A 13,649-nucleotide genomic window follows, 5' to 3' on the forward strand; every position below is an offset into this window, starting at 1 on the left:
TTTTGTTACTTCCTGTTTTTAATTCTGTCAAGCCCCTTTGGAGGTCACATCTCACTGGAGAAATGGGTACTTTGAGAGGAGGAGGGTCCAGGAACTTTTAAAGCACAGGCTCTGTCCTTAGAGGAAAGTGCTTTGTAACATTTTTCTGTCCTTCTGTATTTTGTTAACTCCCTTCCAGGAACCACTCTGGAAGGCAATTGTGTGTTATGCCTTCACACAGATCTGTGCCTTCTTTCCTAAATGTGCTTTTTCTCATCTGGCAAGCTTCCTTCTAAGACTAAAGTAAAATCTTTTTCATAAATCCTTCCTTGACCACCTGACCTCTGCAGGCAAGGGTGATCATTCCTTCTTTGTGCCTCTCAAATGCTTCTTGTATATGTCTCTAGTAGAACAGTTATACTGCTGAATTACTTGTACTTGTTCACGAACTGGTAGAGACCCAGATACCTAAGATTTTCTTAGTCCTTGAAAATAAAAATTATTTTAGTCATCTCTATATTTTTTGTAGCTGGCACAGAATTTGCTAGATCCATATTAAGTAGTGTATTTTCTTTTAGACTCGGCATTATTTATGAACTCTACTCTTTACTAGTCCTCTACTCCTGTGCTAAAGGATATAAAAGCATCCATAGTCTGCCCAGGCCAGTCCTAGGCACCATAGAGGATAGTAAACCTGTTTTATATTCCTTTCATTTATTCATTCAGTGAGCATTATGAACAGGCTGTTGTAGATTCAGCGATGGATGACAAAGCAAGACATGATTTGCAGATCACTGAGCCTCCTGAAGACTCACTGATGCAAGATAGTTTCTTTATTCATTTCCTAGAAGTCTAGTATACAGGTCCATCCATTTAACAACTATTTACTTGGTGCTAAGTGTATATACCTTGGGACCACTTAGTCTCTGGGAATACAGCAATGAACAGAAATAGAAGAACTTGCCTTCATGGACCTTACCTTTTAGGAGGGAAGACAGACTATAAGCAAGCAACTGTCCTCTCTTCTGTCATGTGGTAAGTGTTTCTCTGCTGTGTGGAGAATAGACTGGAATGGGATGGGAGGCATGTAGGTGAGAGCTAATAGGAGCTTGGGCTGGGGTAGCAACAGTGGAGGTGGTGAGAAACGGTTGGGTTCTGAGTGTATCTTGAAGTTATAACTGGCAAGACTTACTGACATATTGGACGTGGTATGCGAGAAAGAGGGTAGTTGAGGGTACACAGGTATCAGTCCTGTGAGAAATCCAGTTCTACCTCAGCCCTCCTATCTCTTGTGGATTCCTGGAGGGTTTTTATTGTTTCTGGTCACCTCTTGCTTGGGTTTCTCTCCTATTTATCTCATGAGCCCCTCTGTGTTTGTCCACTGTGGCTTTCCCCACTCTCTCATATCATCAGTTTTTGACAGTTCACTATCCTTCATATATTTCCATCTGGTATCAGGTGTCATATATTTTGCCCATTTTTTGGTTTTGGTCGTTTCAGGTAGGAGAATAAATCCAGCCCTCAAAATGAGGGTTCTGGCAAGAGCATACTGAGAATTATGGACCTAGCAGATCCTTCTGGATTACCCTCTCCAGACAGGGCCATGTCGGGGTGGTAATGTGTGACAGTCTTGGAGAGGCAATAGAATGGGATTACATTACTTCAGAACAAAGAGCTTAAAATTGAGATGCAGACATCCATTGCCTCCTGCTTCCCAGAATTCCTCAGTTTCCCAGCAGCTGGCTGTTTCTCCTCAGCTCAGTCTGTCTAGTACTGAGTTCTCTTTCAGGAACCTCACGTGACCCTCATTTCAAATACAGTCTCCCATTTCCTCCCATTTCCAAGCTTAAAATTTCCACTTTTATCTTTTTTTTTTTAAGATTTTATTTATTTATTCGACAGAGATAGAAACAGCCAGCGAGAGAGGGAACACAAGCAGGGGGAGTGGGAGAGGAAGAAGCAGGCTCATAGCGGAGGAGCCTGATGTGGGGCTCGATCCCGGAACGCCGGGATCACGCCCTGAGCCGAAGGCAGACGCTTAACCGCTGTGCCACCCAGGCGCCCCAAATTTCCACTTTTATCTTACAGAGGAAGTCAGGTTCTTTATCCCTTCAGGTCATATTGTAGTGGGAGCTTCTCTTTCAACACTCGGAGGTTGCTCTGAAATTTTCCTAAGCAAAGAACCTGTCTTCTGATAGGAATTTACTGAATTTTACTGAGAAATCTGGTGGTCACACTTCACTTGGCAATTGTGCAAAGCTCCTAGCTGATGCACACATGCAGATTGTTAGAATTCCCACAATTTCTGGGAAGGACTTTGTCTTCAGTGTTGTTTTGATTCGGTCATGGTTTCCCATTGCTAATAGTCTTGTGCTCATTAACATACTTGTAAGATTACTGTTCACGCTTACTGTGGTTGGTTGTTTTGTCCTTGTGTGATTGCTTTGTTGCCATCTTGACTGCTATTTTATTCCTTGCCGGTTCTTTTCCACAGAGTTTTGTCCCGGGAAAGTGGAGCTTGAGTGGTAGACAGGCTACAGTTGCAGCTGCTCCAGAGTTTAACGGAGATGAGACCTGTAGACAAGGCATTGTAACACAAGATAAGATGTGACTGAGTAATGTGAGACACTGAAAGTACTGAGGGAGTTCAGAGATTCTTTTTGGAGGTGAGATTGCAGTTCTTAAAGATGTGTCTTTCTTTTTTTTTAAGTGAAAATTGCCAAAGTAGTATAGTATGTCTTTTGGAAACAATTAAAATAATACAGACCATATAGAATAAACCATGCAAGTCTCCTTATTTCCCTACTCTCGTTTCCCAGGAGTACCCCGTTGATAACAGTTGCATATTCTTCCAGAATATTTTTATGTACACAGATTTCTAGAGCATTTTTCTTTTTTTGTAATAATAAGATTATAGCATTCTGCGTTTGTTTTTAATTTGTTCTTTGAAATGTTACACATTCACGTGGTTCAGAACTCAAGCTACAAAGGTAAAGTTCTCCACCTTTTCTCCCAACTGCTCAGTTCCCACCCTCAGAGATCCTGCTGCCAGGTGTGCTCCTTTGCAGAGATAGAGTCACCATAGATGTATTTCTCTGTCCTTTGTCCTTTTATTTTCATACCAGTAGTATCCTGCTTTACAGTGTGCACCTTGCTCTTTTCTTACGCATTCTGGATTGAATGATGTTCAGGAGCTACCTTGGGCGTGTCCTGGCTTTCCCCTGACTGAAGTATGAAGCCTCTTAGGAGAACCTAGTGACATGGAGGCAGACCTGTAGAGGGGTCTAGATCCTCTGCAGATATCCTAGGCTAGTGACCTGAAGTTCCAAGGACTTGAGGACAGGTCAGCAACACCTGGTCTTTCACCTCCTCCTGGCCTAGCTGAGCCTTGGGGGCTTTCGTGGCTTGAGTATCTGGTTCAGCCTGTGCATCCCCTTGGATAAATCTTGACATTGCTTCCTTTGCAGTCCCCTTCTGAATCTTATCTGCTGGGAAAGTTCCTCATTGCTGAGCGTAGCAGTTAAAAAAGCTGTTAGTCACGTGGCTGGGCTCCTATTTCTGCGCGGGCAGGCTGAGCTACAGCGTGGTGGTGTGGGTCCAGGTAGGAATCAGTCAACATTCTGAGCCCTGAGCTGCCATCTGCCTTGCAGCCTGCTGGGATGCTCAGTTTAGACAACATATAAAGTTTCCTGGATACGGGACAAACCCAGGCCTATGGAAAGAGCAGGAAGGTTAAAGCGTGTGGTACTTTGAGTGGTGACGAAGGCGTAACCAGGGAGCTGACATGTTTGCACCAACGCCAAGAATTCCAGGACAATTTGTTATCCAGCTGAAGCCAGTGTAGTTGCTACAAAAAAGAAGCCTGGGGACAAAACATACTTCTCCCTTGTTTCCTTTGTCTTCTTGCGTACCCACTCTATTTTCTAGCATTGCAGTGAAGGGTACGGACACTGAAAATGTCTCATGGTGTTTGTTATTTTCGTTCTTGCAAGAGAATAAGAGACGGGGCTCAGGTCAAAGCAGGGCTCTTATGTGCTGAGGGTATCAGCTTCCTGAAACGGTTTGGCAGATGCTGACATTTCACCCAGAGAAACCATAGTTGGAGGCGTAGGGAAAAAGGCTTAGAAAACTCTGGGTTTTATCGGGAAATATTTCACCAGACTAAACCTTGACCTGAAGGCATCAATTACCCTCTCCCTTTCCCTTGCAATTTTGTTAGCCAGAAAGGAATAAAAACCTGACCCGTGTGATGTGCTGAGACCCGCGTAGTTACGGGACTAGTATTCCCGAACATCCCAGGCAAGTATGTGAATGTGCCGAGACTTGTAGCCAAGTGCTGTTGCTCACCTTGTTTTGGCACCAAAGCTATTCCCAGGTTTTCTTTCAGGAGCAAGGGTGGGAGATGCAGTTTTCAGTGGGTCAAGATACAAAATAGAGTCAGTGGTCATAAACTGTAATATGAAAAACAGTTTGGGGCAGCATTGTTCAAGCTTGCTTGGTGGTAAGGAGAGTTGAAAAGGCTCTGGCCTGACACTGACATGCTCCCACTCAGGAGCACGTGCACGCAGTCGGTGTCCCAGAGATAGCCTGCTAAGTGACTAGAAAGTGACTGAATTTGCTCTATGCAAAAATATTGAGTGGGTTTTACAACGTTTTTTTTCAGTTTTTAAGGTAAGGTTTATTGTTAATTATATACCATTCAGACAATACCTGATAATAGGAAGAAAGAGAAAAAAAAATATATCACCCACTTTGATCACTGGTACTTCTTCGTATAATCTGTTTTTTTCTTGTATGAAACTTTAGTCTGTTCCTCTACACTGAAGGGTTTTTCTTACCACATTCACATATTTGCCTGGGATGTTCTGGGATGTTTCTGGGATATATGTGTGTGTCCGTGTGTGTTTCATTTAGCATAGTAGTAACTCAAATGTAATTCCATATTCCTGCATACTTTGTAAATGCCAATTTTAACAGCTGCGTACTGTTCCATTGTTTGGAGTTTGCTTCTCCCCATTGAAAATGCTTGTTTTGCAAAAAGTTTTTCCAGACTCTATTTATAGGACAGATTTGTTTGTGCCTCTAATGTATCATGTTTGTCTCTAAACGAAATGTTTCAAACCATTTTCAAGCTTTGTAATTAAAATTTTTAAAGAAAATATAAACCCCTTCCAAAAGCATAGTTAATGACATTATCCTGGCATTCACATTTGCAAAATGGAAAGCTCCTTTTGGCTGCTGTGATGTCAATGTTACTGGCACTCACGCCTAGAGAAAACGTTTATTGGCCTTTGGCAAAGCCTTTCTGGAGACAACTCTCGTTATGTTATTTTAAAGTGTTAGAACTCTGCATTTTCAGACAGACTTACATAGTTGATTGTTGTCTCCAAACCTTCAGATAAGATTTGAAAAGAGAACACCCTTTGTCTTTCTTAACTCTACCTGGGGCTGTGATGTGTCTTTTGGGAAGAGAGGGGCAGGAAATCTAATCTTACTTCTGTCACTGCGACTGCGTGACTTGTAACAAGTCACTCTCCTTTTCTGGACTTCAGTTTCCACATCTGTCAAACGAGAAGATTGAATTGAAAAGATCAGTAAGGCTCTTTCAACTTGAGTATTTTCAGAATTTTTAACAGGCCATTTGTTCTAACCACACCAAGCCTACTTTCGTATTTATATTTTTCTGTAGCCACCTGCTCAATCACTGGAAGAGGGCACCTCTAGGAGCTCTCCCGCCCTTGGATTGCCATTTGAACTTCAATGAAGTATGTTGGAGACCAGTGTGCTGTCTTGTTGAGGACTTTCCAAGGGTTGTTCTGGAAGCGGAAATCTAGCCCAGATCACTCCAGGGGACTAATCCCTGAATAATGTCCTCTGACACACACACATATTTTCTGATATTTCTCTTGACCTTGGAACTGGTTAAAGACTGCACAGAATGTTCAGTGAATTCTTACAGACTACCACAAGGAAGTCCCTCCCATCCTTGGCTTTTCCAAGATGTGAGGATATCTAGTAGTGGTTTTTCTATTGTTGGAGGCAGTTTAAGGACATCACAGTAAAATTGATACCTTGCCTTGCCTTCTGTTTCTCTCCACTGCAGTTCAGTTTTTACAGCGTTCGTGGTCAAGGGGACTTGGACTGCTTTGGGTTAATTGTCACAGGATTCAGGAAGAACAGCAACAGTATTTAGTGGAAGAAGCCCTAGATTAGGAATTGGGAGAGCAGCTTCAGGCTTTCTGACCTTGAGCATGTCATTTGAATTCTCTGGATTCAATTTCCTCATCATAGAAGTTAGAACGATGTTTCTAGAAGGGACCTTTCCTCCCGCTTTTTGGATGACAGTTTGCTCCCAGCTTTAATATGACCCAAAGGCACTCTGAGCAGCAATGGTGACTGTCACATTGGGCACTTACTCCCGTTGGCCAATGTGACTCAGTGTGACCGTGCTTGAGTCATATGCTCAGTATTAATTATCAGTGGGTATGTGTCACCAGGGGTTGCCAGAAGCCCCTGCTGTTTACCCAAAGCTAACAACCTGACAGGACAAGGCCAGCAGCTGCAAGTTTACAACCAGCAAAAGGAGCAGAGAGACCTCTCAGAGACTCCATGGGAGTTTGTGCAGGCAAGAAAGGAGAGGGATTTGAAGTCGAGCCTGCAGAAACCACCCTTACTGGCTGGAGGTGGATGTCTACACTGGAGGCTCACTGATTCTTATTGCTCATTAGCCTTTTTCTTCCCCTTGTGGTAATTTGTTTCTGCAGCAGTAGGGACAAATACAGGAAGCCACAGAGCGCAAGCGGTCGGGAGTCGGAAGGGGCTGCCAGTTCCCATTGCCCTCACAGCTTCAGTTTTTGTGCAGCTCCCTCTCCTTGAAACATTAGCTGTCGTGACAACTGAGCGTTTCTGCATTTTCCTCACACACATACAGAACATTGCTATCACTCAGAGGCCTCAGGAAAATGGGTAGGAATTAGGCTGCCAGTTCAGCAGCTGGGCCTGGGGGCTTTTACCTGGGACAGAGGTCCTCCGGGTGTGGTCTGTGGACCAGCAGACCAGCCTTATCAGGACTAGAAATGCGAATTCTCCAGCCCCACTGCAGACCTGAGTCTGACACTCTGGATGTGGGGCCCAAAAATGGGTGTTTTAACAAGCCCTCCAGGGGCCTGACGGACGCCCAAGCGTGAAGACCACCATGCCAGAAGAGACGGGCAGGTCCTGCGAGACAACAGGTTTCCCAACTTGAGGTTCGATGGGCCGGGGAGCCAGCAGCCATTCTCTCCCATGACCCTCAGTGCCCAGGCCAAGCAAGAGGGGATCTGGTGGGCAAGAACACGCCTCCCCTCTGGAGCTCCCTGGGGTGTCACCTTTGTGAGATCTGTCCCTGTGACACAAGAGAGCTGCTGATTTGTTGAGTAGGTGTTTATCTCCCTAGCCAACACTCCATTACCAGAATAAAGGAAAGCAGAAGGCTTTTCCACAGGGCCTTCCAACAAGTCATATGACAGATGAGGAAACTGAGGCTCCATGTTTAAATTATTGTCCCTGAAGTCACACTGCTCGTAGGTGGCAGAGTGTGGATCCAGGTCTGTCTGCCCTCGGGTGCCCTCTGCACCACACCAGGTGCCTCCCTTGAGTAGGGCCAGCTGCAGGGGATGGGCATTCTCAGGAGCTCCTGACTTCTTTTGGAACCAGATGACGCTTGATCAGAGACCCCCCTGGGTGAAAAAGGGATTGTTTCTGTCAACCTCCAGGGCCAGCAACTTAGGACTTGGGGAGCAAGTATCTTGTGAAGGTTGCAGTTTGGGCTGGAGCCCACTCAGCTCTTGACCTTGCAATGGGAACCTCCAGCGAAGCGTCCCAGCGGCTGGGAGGCAGGTCCTCTCTCCCCACTTTCACCCAGCAGGCATCTTCTCAGACCGTGCTGGATGCTTGGGTTCCTGGCAGGGAGGTGGCAGCTGTCGGTCAATAAAGTCACAAGCCTTGGCAGGACTGCATGCTTGCCAGGGTGGTCCAAGTGCCCGGAGGTGCTTTGCCCCAGCCCCCTCCTCATCCCTCGCCATCCCAGGCAGGGCCGCTTCTTGCAGCAGCCGCTTAGAGCTTGCCATGCACCCCCTGGTTCTTATGGGAACCCAGTTTAGCAAATGGACCTCAAGTTTTATAAATAGCACAATGGCAGGCTGGGAAGCCATCCTGTGCAACAGGACAGAACATGCATTCCCCGCTTTTTGAGCCATTTCCTGGGATCGTGTGACAGGAGTAACTTCTTACTTGCAAAGTTGAATTACTTTCAACTCCCAGGTCTATACTCCGTACTTGGGTCTTGCTTCTACTCTTTTATGTGTCTGCATTTGTCCCCCGCCCGCACCGGCCCTGCCTTCCTGAAGTGGTGCTTCCAAGTCTGCTCCTGGGACGTTTCCTGTTCTTGGAACAGCTGCACCAGCCTGGGGTACCCTCCTGCTACTTGATCCTATAGGGAGGTGTCCAGTGGCCCTGGGTAATTTTCAGATGACCTTGTTCCTCTGACGTCATTACCTGGCTATTTTTGGCTTTGCTGTTTATGCTGCGGAGTTGGGCTGAGACGGGGGAGAGGGAGAAAGGGAAGGTTTCCCATCATCCCAGGCCCCCCCCAAAGTGGGAGCGCTTGCTCTTCAACACTTACAGAGCACCTACTGAATGTTGGGCCGCGGGCTACCAAACTGATGACGCAGCCTTAAGTCTTCACTCACTCACAGCGTTCAGTGGTATAGAGGAGCAATTAAGCATGAGGGTTCTGGAGCCGATCGCCTGGGGTTGACATTCCCACGCCACTGGAACACTTATCTCTGAAGCCTCGGGCAAATTACTCCTCTGTGCCTTGGTTTCCTCTTGGAAATGGGAGTGATAGTATCTACTTCATAAAGTTGCTATGAAGATTAAGGGAGTTAATACGGCACACGGTAAATACACAACATTTGTGGCTATTCCTATTAATAATGGCACCCCTTTTTGTACTAGGTCCTTGGGGTACAAAGTCGGCTGACAGGGTCTCTGTCCTGAGCGGGGTCTGGATCTAGGTCCCCAGAGCCCCAGATGCTGAGACAGTGTGCACGGTCCACATAAGTCAGAAGGGAACACCCACCATATGCGCCATTGTACCCTAACTTGTAGGGGCATTTCAAAGAAACGAGGTGACATTCTTGTCCTGGAGAGCTGCAGAGCAGTGGTTCTCAACCCCGAATGCACATCCGAATCTTCTGGGTTGCACCTCCCAAATATTCTGCTTTAATTGGCCTGAACTCAGGGCGGGCTCAGGCTTCGGGAGTTGTGAAAGCTCTCCAGACATTTCCCATGTGCACTGCGGTTGAGACACGCAACCCGGGCTCTCTCACGAGGGGCTCAGAGCTGGCCTCTGACTTGGGGGTTCTCACACTTGGGCGTGCATGAGAACCACCTGAAATGCTGGTTAAAGAGAGAGTCCTGGGGCTCCCTTCTAAAGAGGCTTCATTGAAAACCAACCCGGGGAGCCTGGGCACTGAGAAAACCTGCTGGAGCCAGGCCTTCATCTGAGAAGTCATCCTTGACCAGCAGCCCCAATCCATGCTGTTTTTATATCTCCTATATGTAGCTTGTACCACTTTCTGTCTTGAATTATAGAAATCTGTGTGCATATTGATACATTTCAAATTATTTATTAATCCATTTAGAGTCACAAATGGTCATTTTGAAAAGATTGGAAGATCCAAAGAATGAAAATCATCTCTACTCCCATACCTACTAATACGTGTATCCCTCCAGACATCTTCTCATTTTCGTAATCAATTTCTTTAAGGTTTTATCTATTTACTAGAGAGACAGCGGAGAGAGCACAAGCAGGGAGAGCAGCAGGCAGAGGGAGAGGCAGACTCCCCACTGAGCAGGGGCTCGATCCCAGGATCTGAGCCGAAGGAAGATGCTTAACGGACTGAGCCACCCAGGCAACCCCTTAATAAATTTTTTTTTAAGATTTTATTTATTTATTTGACATAGAGACAGCCAGCGAGAGAGGGAACACAAGCAGGGGGAGTGGGAGAGGAAGAAGCAGGCTCATAGTGGAGGAGCCTGACGTGGGGCTCGATCCCATAACGCCGGGATCATGCCCTGAGCCGAAGGCAGACGCTCAATGACTGCGCTACCCAGGCGCCCCTTAATAAATGTTTTTAACAACAAAAAAGGACCCTACTTCATGAATGACTTTACATTTTTCACCGAAAATGCACCATGTGATGATTCTATCGCTATTCTTCAACATCTCTGTGTCCCCAAAGTAACCACGTTAGCCCTTGCCACAGATTAGAGCATTCAATAAATAATCTTAGCAATAAAACTCCACGATTTCAAGATGAATCAGTATGTCGTTTGAGCTTCCAGAGGGATCTCTGTTCAGTTTGCCACACAGAGTGTCCATAGATTCTGCTTAGCAGCCTCGGAAGGAAGGACAGGATCTTACCTAGGCCTTCCCCAGAGGCCTGAGAGGTACTGCCACAGCCCTGGGCTTAGGGGCCGGAGGTGAGAGAGGGCAGGAGAAGACAGCCCTGAGTGGCTCCCTTGTCAGGACCACAGGAAAGTTGTGAGGGGAATTGGCTGCTCTCCTTGGAGTCAGAAAGGTTACTCAACTCCCTGGATTTTCCATCACAGCCGAGCAGGGAGAGGGTCAGACCGGGAAATGTCTTCTCTGAGCAGGGCCTTTTAAAGCCTCTTGGCTGGGTCAATTTCCTTCCAGGAGCCAGGGAAGCAGTGCCCGGGTGAAGTTAACCCCTCCACTCCCAAGCAATTCTCCCAGGGATGGGTGAGCCGGAGAGCCCAGGCTTCTGGAATGTAGAGCCATCCAGGGCAAGAGGCCTAAGGAGCCGTGAACTCTGGCTGGAGAAACCTTCCTTCTGGCCTTGTTAAATCCAACAGGCATAATTGCATCCTGCTGACCTTAATTCCCCTGGCGGGTGTAATTGGTCCTGGCATTGCCCCACTTCCTGCCCTGTCCCTGTAGAGGCAAAGAGGGAGGCTGCACAGCTGGTGCGGGGCGGGAAAGCCCCGTTTGAAGGGTGGGCAGGGTCTCTGGCAGCCCCCGGCTGGGAGGAGGAGGTTTCCCCATGCCCCTCCCCTGTGCCTCCAAGGGAGTGCTGAGAAGAAGCCCGGGGACTCCCAGGGAGCAGCTGGCTGAGCTGAGCTTAACCCTGGGCGGGGGAGCAAGCTGCAGGCAATCCCGTGGATCCGGAACCAGGCCAGCCTCTCATCCCAGCGGGAGGGACCGCGGAGGAGCCTGCCGGGCCAGCTGAGCCCTCTACCTGGGGTGTCCAGCTCTAGAGCCCGCAGTGCTGCCGGGACTGCGCCAAGCACTCTACATACCGTGTGCTCGCTAAATGCTCCCAGCCGCCCTGGGAGAGGCAATGGGTCAGAGTGGTTATGAGCCGAGCCTGGGCTTAGACGAGTCCAACCCAGCTCTGTGAGTTTGCCCCGTGACTCAGTTTTCCTGCCACACCTGTGAAATGGGGCTAAAATAGCTGACATTTATACAACACTTACTGTTCTCAATGCTTTATCCACCTCCCCTCTGAGGAAGGTGCTCGTCCTGTAGATAAAGAAAGGGAGCATTTGTCCAAGCCTCAGTGGCTAGTTCTCAGAGCTCCTTAACCACTGCTGGTCTCAGCGGGAGGTGCTGCCGGATTCAAATCTGCACACTTGGCCGCTATTCAGCGGCTGTGTGACTCTCTCCGAGACGAGCCCCTTCCCCTCTCTCAACATCAGCTTCTGCACCTTCAAAGTGGCCTAATCCTTGGCCCCGAAGCCTTTGCGAGGACCCTCTGAGCTGGGTAAAGCCCTTGGCGGGGTCAGGCCTGCTCTGAGTGCACACTTAGTAAATACTCACTCAGTAAATACGGTGCCGATGACCAGGGTTAGTAACAAGGGAACGTCAGCAAGGGCCATGGCAGCAGCGTAACCCCACAAACCCAGCCCAGGGCCTGGCTGGCCGGTGGCTTACTCACCGAACCCTGCCCGGCAAGTACATTTGTGCTGGAGTGCGTGTGAGCATCAAAGCCCTTGCCCTCGAGAGGCTCCCAGGGACCAGGCTCCCAGGGACCGTCATCGGCGGGGTGAGCCTGGAGCTGAAGGAGGCCAAAGGAGGAGGGCCCAACACCTCCCGAGAAACCAGAACACGCTGTGGGAAGGAACAAAGAGAGGGCCCGTGGCTCCCAAGAGCAGGTATGGAGAGGAAGCGTTGCAACCTTCAGACACTGTCAGACCGTAAAGGGGGCACCGGGCAGGGGGAGACAGGCGAAGACACCGGCTGGGAGATTCTAGTGAAGAAAGAGCGCTTTGGGCTTTGTAGAAGGATATTTCTGGCTCAACTCCCTTGTGGAGTGACTTTGGGCACATTACTCTCTTGATCCCCCGTCTTCATCTAGGAAACAGGCTGGAAGCTGCCCACAGAGTTATTATCAAGATGAAGTTTTCAGACAACGTGGATAGAGCCAACAGCAGGCCCTCAAAAAATGGGAGCTCCCTTTCCTTAGGAGAGTCTGGGTGCGTTCAAATCTGAATTCAGTCCCCGACAACCCGTATTGCTTTGGATAAGTTACGGAACTGCTCTGTGCCTCAGTGTCCCCATCTGTAATAGCACCTACCTCAGTGGGTTGTTGGGAAGATCACACGAGTGAATCTACGTAAGAGCACTGAGCTCTTGGAGCAAGGCCCCCTCGTTAGTATTTTTGCTCCCCAGAAGAGGCAGACTGTGGCCTGCACCTGGGAGGAGGGAACCGCAGGTGAGGAGGGCCAGGAAGCGCAAGAAGTCATCAAGACTGGGGAAGGAATCCCAACTGTGGTTTTTGCTAGCCTCGACCACCACCGACTCCAACATTTGCTCACTTGAAAAAAAATCACTCATTTTGAATAGTATTCTGTTCACATACTTCATGGTCCAAATTTAAAAAAAAAGTAAAAGCATGTGCCGTGACGTCTCCCTCCCACCCCTGCTCCCCAGTGTCTTGCTCGCCATCCCAAAGAAATTCTTATGTGTATAAGGTGAAAGTTCATATATTATTATATATATTACCCCCTTTTGCCCAAAGATAGCATATTCTACTTGCTGTTCTGCACATGGCTTAATTTTTTTATTTATTTATTTTTTTACCGTTTTGGAGGTTGCTTTGTATTCTTTCATTCACAGCCTCCTCAATCTTGTTTATAGCTACACAATTTTCCTTTGCTCAGACCTGCTGCTTTCTCCAGTCATGTCTGTCTCCCTCCCTCTGGGGACAAGGGTGGTGTCCTCCATGTGAGAATTAGATTTGGGCTTTGGGGGGGGAGGCCCTGAACCCAGATGCCCCCTGCAGAGCTGTTTCCAGTGCACTCCACAGAGCCAGTTCTCAAGGCCCCCCTCAGAGACAGGCTCTGGGCAGGCAGCCCCTGGAGGATGGGAGGCTCTTTGGAGCATACCTCTCCCCATCCCATCTCAGCTTGATCACCTCGGGCTTGAGTGGCCCCCAGGTCCCCACTCTGGTGGAGGATCCTTGGAAAAGACTCTCCACCAGCCGCCCTCCTTCCAAGTAGGCCAGCCTCCATCTCCCCAAGAGCCCAAGAAAAATACATTTTCAAAAGAAAGGCTTTCAGGCCCGTGGGCATGTTGAGCAAGTGCCCCTGAGACACTTTCTTCC

This window comes from Ursus maritimus, unplaced genomic scaffold, assembly GCF_017311325.1.
Source record: "Ursus maritimus isolate PB19 unplaced genomic scaffold, ASM1731132v1 scaffold_22, whole genome shotgun sequence".
Classification (NCBI taxonomy): Eukaryota; Metazoa; Chordata; class Mammalia; order Carnivora; family Ursidae; genus Ursus; species Ursus maritimus.